General features: G+C 36.3%; 1 protein-coding gene across 11 annotated transcripts in view; it reads right to left on the bottom strand.

Annotated features, from left to right (window-relative positions):
* The window catches only part of MAGI2 (membrane associated guanylate kinase, WW and PDZ domain containing 2), a 720,301-nt gene that overhangs the window by 289,196 nt on the left and 423,493 nt on the right, over nucleotides 1-7,612 (bottom strand). The gene's annotated exons all lie outside the window — the stretch shown is intronic.

Below are 7,612 nucleotides of genomic sequence, written 5' to 3'. Positions count from 1 at the left end.
GAAAGGTTTTGTTCATTTTTTTTTAATATCTTCAGGGTTTTTTGTTTTGTTTTTAATCAGAAACTCCTTGCTTTGAAACACAAACACTTCTTTTAGTGCTTGTGGTTTTTTGGTCTTTTATCTTGCTTTAATTAGCTCACTTGGGAAGTAATGTAACTGTATTGCAGAAAAAGCTGTATCAGTAGCTGAATCCTTCTTTTCAATTAACCATACAAATCCAGGCCTTCTTCCCACACTCATACTGCATTATTTCACACTTGGCACAACCTACTTCTCTCAAAGTCCTTCATTATTTTAAGGTCATTCTGACAGGATGCTTCCTGTCTTATTTTGTGCCAGCAGGCAGAAAGATGAACACTTTTGTTCACCTGTCTGGAGTCCCCCATAGCAACCATGACCAGGGTTGCATCCAGGACTGCAAAGTCTTATAATACCTTGCTATTGAAACAGCGTAATCAAAGTGAGATTTAAAAAAAACCCCACAATTTCTTCCAAGGCCATAAAAGGGATTTTTTTGTGTCTTGCTGCAAAGCAATTTCTGCTGAAAGAATAGAAATATGGAAACTGCAATCCTTGCTAGTATACAGAGGCCTTATCCTGATTTTATAGAACATTGTGCAAACAAGGGGAGACTTTAAGGGTCAGTTTTGCTCCCAGGAAACTACATGTGTGTCTGGAAGGCAGAAGCAGGGACAGGCAAACAAGGAGAAATAGAGAATAATTTCCTGGATACACAGGGCAGAATTAGGAAGGCCAAAGAAAATCTGGAGTCAGGATTGCTGAAGGACATCAAGGGCAACAGGAGAGATTTTACAGCCACAGCAGCAAGTAAAGGAACACTGGGGAGAACGTGGGCCAGTGTGACAGGAGACCAAGTGATGGAGAGTGTAGGAAAGGATAATCTATGGTAGGAAAGGGTGAAGGACTCAGACTTCATTCCCTCAGACTTTATTGGCAAATTCTGCTGCTCACTCCCAGGCCATTCAGGTCTTTGCTTAGGACCAAAAATGGCAGAAACTACCCATGGTACAGAAGGATCAAATTAGGTACTAATTAGGTCAGCTGGACATGTGCAAGTCCATAGGACTGGATAGGATGCATATGAAAATGCCAGGAAACTGGCTTGATGTTGTTTCGGGACCATTCTCTATCACATTTGAAAAGCTGTGATTAAGAAAGCAAAGACTAGAGAAGGCACTTGTTAGTCTTCAAAAAAGGCAAGAAAGATTTAGGGAACATACTCAGAAAAAACCCATAATCTTTTGATTCATAGGAAGATGTTAATAGAAAGGTATTGTGGAAGCTTCAGTATACCTTGTGCTTAGAAAATACTAAAGCTTCAATATTTTTGGAAAATTCTGAGATTGAGAGAAACAGAAACGGGATTTTCTCCATTTGTTTTCAAAAGAACCTCCCAAACACTTTTTAGACTGCAGTTTATGGTATTTAGCAGAATACTGTTTGATACAGGAAGGTGATCTGACGCTTAATATTGATGAATATCACAAATATAAATGTGTAGTATCCAAAAGGATATAAAATCTAGAGGAGCTTCACAAAGACATAACATGATAAATACATGTCAACTGGATATAACAAATATTGTGTCTTTCCAGTAATGTATTGAAAAATGGAGATCTCTGTAACTGAGCAATGTAGCTAAACATTTCTGCAGAGCACACCATAATGAGTTGCAATTTGAATGGTTAATTCTTTTACATCTTTTGTAATCTCTACAGGTACATGTGCCTTATCAGTGTGATAGCCCGAAAACTCAGGCTGTACAGTTTGATGGTTTTTTTCTAACACAGTTTGCATTTAAACTAAAGCTACACAATATGTACTGCAGGCAAAGTTCACTTAGAAATGTAACTGAAATGCAAACATGAACTGGTTGTGACCTGTTTTATAAAAAAGCCCACAATCAAAACCTAGTGTGTCACACAGACAGCATTAATATATACTATACTGAAGCATACAATACTACACTACAGCCTTTAATTAATCTCTCTACTAGTGCAGGAATATTTCTACTAATAACTACTTTTAAAATTTCTAAGAGATGAAACTTGGATCTCCACCTCTGGAGGTTATTTTAGCTTTTAAATCACATGAGTATGAAAAATTTTTCCCCCAGTATTAAATTGAAATATTCATCTTTTCCAGCTTCATCACATTAGCCCTGGTTACTTATTTGCCCAACTGTGTTTTATTTTTATTCACCCATTGGGCATATTTTAAATTCTCTGAGCTTCTCAATCATTACTCAACAAAGCTCTGTCTGATGAGTTCTCTAAATTTATTCCCTACAGCTCTCCTAGTAATTTGCATTACTTTTGCCTGGACACCTCAGTTTGTTAATACTTTTCTGGTAGTAACAGCACAGAATTCTAAAGATTAGGGTAGAGGTCTTAGCTGAGCTGACACGTGGTCAACCCAGCTTGGGAAAAGACATGAGGGCAAAATTTCTTTCTTTATTTCCCTGCAGTTGAGATCCTCTTGGTGCTGATCTAGCTTTGATACAAAATAAAGTATGTTAACAGTTGTTTTGGTGAGCCTGTTCGAGCAGACAGGGTTTCTGGAGCACTCAGACCCCTATAATTTGTGCTCTGTTGCACCTGGGCCTGCTCTACATCCTGGGAATACACCTGAGCAAAGAATAGTGTTGTCTGTCTAGTTATATGTTCTCTGAATATGGGGGTGAAATGTTGAGACCATATTACTATGAGATCTACCTCTTCAAGAGGCACTTCCAACAGGAATATGATTTTTACTACCAAGTATCTCTTTTCATTCTTCTATGCCCTTGAAAACACTTTCTGCTGTTAAAAGACATGGCTTTTGGAGGACTACTTCTATTTTTATCTCTATGCATCTATCCTCATGAATCCTTTGTTTTCCATTTTAAATCAGAATATTTCATTAACTACTGTGTTTAGGTCTTAGGAGGGTAGCATTTCATTATCTTTATGTTGATTAATTTCCTTTGTATCCATCTGCTGTGGAGTGCTCAGGATGTCCTGCACACAAGGGAACACTGCATACAGTGAGTGGGTGGAATTTTGAATACCTTACAATTTTTACAAGGAAGAATGGAATCAAAACTACTGGAATCAAACACCAGCTCTTTATAAAACCATTTTCACCACAAAGCAGTAATTAAAATCTCCATTGCCTACATGGAGCAGTCCTTAACTCATTTTTAAAATTTACAGATATTAAAATGAAATGTTAATTGAAAACGCATTAGCTGAACAGAAGGATTTAGATCGTTTAGGCTAAATTTGGCTTGAGAGAAGAAATGATAGCCTATGTAAAACTTAATATCTTCTTAAGGAGACAGAATGGGGACTGTCTCCAGGTGAATGGAATCTGAGCACCTCCCAGTGTTGCTTATGTGCCAGTTGTTGGCAGAGTCACAGGCAAGGCATTGGCTGTGACCCACATTCTCTTCCCCAACAGAGCTCATTATAATGCTGACCCCTTAAAACTCTGCCTAAAACAACTGGAAGTTGTGTCTTCAAATAAGCAAGTAATACAAAACACCAAGGTTTCATCCATGGGATGTATTCAACCTGTTTTTTAAAGATTTAATGATTACAGATTTCTGGAATGCTAAGGAAACCCCAGCTAAGACTCACCCTTCTGCCAAACAATACTCCATCAGAGAAAAAAGCATGGGTGAAATTCTGTTTTCATTTAAGCCAGCTGGAAATTTACCATGGAATTCAGTGGGGCCAAGGAAAGTCCATAATCATATAAGTGGTGAAATAGCTTCAGTGATCGTGGAGTTTTCACCAGTGAATGAATTTGAGACAATTCCAAACAATCAAACAAATCATAAAAAGCACATTTTTGAGAAAATTGATGTCACAATAACTAAAATAATTGCTTTTCATGGAATAAATTAAGGACTATTACATTAACAGCAAATAAGATGTCTTTTACAAGACAACTGTTCTGGAGATTTTCTGAGCCAAACAAAAATTTGATAGAAAAAAAAGAGTTCTACTTAGTGCATTATTGATAAGTGTACTGGCTGAATTAATTTATGTTCTTATTTTTGTCACATCTTTAGCAGTTATGAACAGGCTTTTTCATGTTTTCATTTGTTATAGAGGTCATCATTGCTAAAATCCCCCTTGCTTTAACGTATTTGAAATACATTTCTATCCTTATGGATTGCCAACAACCATGTTTCTTTTTCTTACAGTATTTATACTGAACATCTCTTGTTATTTCTGGTACTACCATTGGATGTGGCAATTTTACCCATAGCATGCATTGCACTTCAACTCTTACATAATTAACTCTTCATAATGATGTCTTACTATAACCTTCAATCTTGTGCCTTAACATATCTGGGTTTCGGAAATATTGAAGCTGTTACATTCCTGTTAATGAGCACTGACATTCTTAAGCAATACACAATTCATTTTCATTCTACTGATGCGCTGCACTGGCTAAGAATTTTGCTGATCTAATAAGGAGATGGGAACAACATTTGATATCAGTGATCCATGAAGTCTCCATTCAAGTTTTGACGTATCGGAGAGATGACTATGCTGAGCCAAACCTCCTACCAGAGAAGTTGTAAAAGACTGTACACACACATAGACACACACTTTGTCTGCTCATCACAGCTTTTTCTATTCTGCATATTGACACATTGTGTCAATTCAAGGACCATCTTTGATCTTCATTTCAGAAACTAGGAAAGGAATGTGGGTTATTTTGCTGGGGCATGTCTTCCTGTGTTACATGAGTCCACATGGCACGAGTGGCTTTCATTCTGCACAGGAACCCCTCCTCCTCTGGTTATACAACCATGGTTATGTTATCCAAATAAGTGTGTTGGATAACGAAGTTATCATTTTGAGCCAACTCAGAATTCCTTTAATCAGTACAGTAAATTGAAATTCTACTAAAAAGCAAACAAAGTGAAACCTTTAGGATTTGGTTGTGCTGCTATACAAAGACCTTGAAGTAAATGTTTGGTGTGCTTCAGGCAAACAGCCCCTGCCTCAAAAAGCGAGGTGCTGGTGTATAATAAATTTTTAATTTTATATAAATGTGCATAATAAAATTTGTAATTTTATTACAAATTCAGAACTCAATGACAATGTCACTGAAGTTAACGACTTCGACTGGTAATCTGACTGAGAGTAGAACTGACTCTTGTATTCTTTCTCTTGTTCTGCACTGAATAATGTTACCTAGATTGACAGGGAACTTAGCCACAGGTAAGTTGCAAAACATAGCAACTGTTTATGTAACATTATTATGCTTAAAATAATTCATATCTATAAAGAAAACTTTCTTCCCAGCAGTTGCTCAAAAAGGCATAAGTAGAAAAGTCAAAATAATAATGGATTTAGTCCTACTTAAATGAAATATTTTCATATTTGCAAAACTGCTAAACAAAGAGATTTGTAGAGTTTTTATCATGAACACACTATTGCTTTTCTACAGCACTTTGGAATATTACAGTCATTCACAGTCGTCACAGAAGTGGTAGACAAAGAAAGGAGTATTCAAAGCCTAAAGTAGTAAGAAGGTCACAGAGTATCCTATTTTTAATTCTAAAGAATTTGTAACTTAAAAATCTGTTTTAAAACTAAAAAAACCAGGTGTGCTTCAAAGAAAAAAAAAAAGAGCTATACAACTCTATCTAAGAATGTATGTTGCTTTCACTTTTAGATTATATCCTGTCTAGGCTGGAATCACAGCTCTTATTTGCTGCAATAGAACAAAATGTTTCTGATTGTTTTTACTGGTTTTATCATTACTATGAGAAAATATCCCCCTCCCAACAATACCAAGTACTGCAATGAACAATACAAACAGTATCAGGTAAGTGTCCACTTGATCTCCTTCTCCTCTGTCTTACCTGAATGTTACTGATTCTCTTTGGAATTCACACTGTAGAAGGCAAATTGACTGAAAACAAACCTTCTAGTCAAAAAGTGATGAAAAACAGCACACGTACACAGTCTGTCTTTTTATCTCAACTAAATGAGAAATCCCTCATTCTTTAAAACATTTTTCTGGTAGAGATGAACTGGTTCATAGTGGTTGTGGTTAGAGAATCAGCACAGACTGACACAGCTACAATATATGGAAACAGCTAAATACAGGATGATTTTCTTAAAACAAAAAAATAATAAAGAAATCTTCAAACTAATCTATTAACACTGAGAACCTTTGAAAGGAAGGCTGATTTGTTTCAGAAATCCAATAACCAATGTTGATAAGAAGAGGAAAATTAATCTCCCAGAGTATGTATGCTCACAGAAGTTGCTTCATATATGCAGGAATTCAAAAGTTATCTTCTCTTCATGAGGGAAATCAAAAATTTCTTTGCTCTGGTTGTTTTAATTGTCACCAGTAAATTTAATCACTGCAGTCCTAATGTGCTCAGGAAAACTTGTGACAGGATGATTAGAAAAATTCTTCCCCAAAGAAGGCGTTACAGTCAAGAATTAACCAGGAAACTGGGGACGTAACTTTGTATGGTCATGTCCAAACATCTTTGCATGGGAACAGGAGAAATAGCATCTGTAAAATAGTTATATTTTCTCATGTGTTACCTATTATTTGCCATAAGGCACAGGCAGATAATATATTATCTGTTTGTTGTCAGAATGTGCATCTGGTGATCAGGAAACCTGGGAATCAAAGACAGGATTTAGGCAGAAATGGTCTGTTGAGTTTAGTTAGTTGCATGTCTAGTTTCTGATTTCTTGGCTTCAGTGAACTTGTCACCTGTGATAAGCAAATGACGTGACAGACATTGCACATAGAGTCATTATTTTTGAAAATAATGTTCAAAGTCACGACTTTGGACCTCTCTTCAGCTGAGTCCTCAGCTGGTTCAAGGAGTTATGCAGACTTCCTCAACCAGTATTTCACCTTGCTGTCCACTCAGCTCTGGTAGCTGGTATTAAAAGACACATCTTAGTATCCCTCGAGGGACAGAAGAGCACTGTGAATTAATTTAACATAGCAGTTCAATCTCCACAAACTTGCTGCAAACTAATGAAATTACATGGGCAAGCAATGACAGACTTGTGCTACACTTAAGCTCCTGTAATGTTACTTTCAAACACCTAAGGTAACAAAAAGACACTTCAAGAAAGGCTTGTTATTTAATTAACCTGTGATAAAAGTAAAATTGTGGTGGTGTATTAATGTTTAGGTAACTTGTATCGTCAGATGTCAGACAGTAGTGAAAAATGTAGAAACCTGAAAAATTACATACTTTCCTTTATTTGATCTTCTTTAATGGAAATCTTTGTTACAAGTTCTGTATTGATATAAGTCTTAATGAAAATTCATTTACTTCACAATGGGTACTTTGTGCTGATTAGGTGGGAAAGAATTATCTTTGCTGCTATTTATAACACAGCTAATGATTTTTTTTTGGTGAATAGCTCCTTATTTATCTTCAGATGCTTTCCTCAACAGGGATAAAGTCAGGACAAAAGGGTCTTCATTGCTTCTTTTGCTACAAGGTGAAAATACGGGGCTGATTTCTGTAAAGTGGCTCTACTCACCCAGGTATTCCCATGTATATGGGTCATATTTTTCCTATAAAGGGCGTTTCCTCTAA

This window comes from Corvus brachyrhynchos, unplaced genomic scaffold (assembly GCF_000691975.1).
Source record: "Corvus brachyrhynchos isolate BGI_N302 unplaced genomic scaffold, ASM69197v1 scaffold239, whole genome shotgun sequence".
NCBI lineage: Eukaryota > Metazoa > Chordata > Aves > Passeriformes > Corvidae > Corvus > Corvus brachyrhynchos.
Note: the sequence above shows the minus strand (reverse complement) of the source record. Positions and strands in the feature narration are given on the sequence as shown.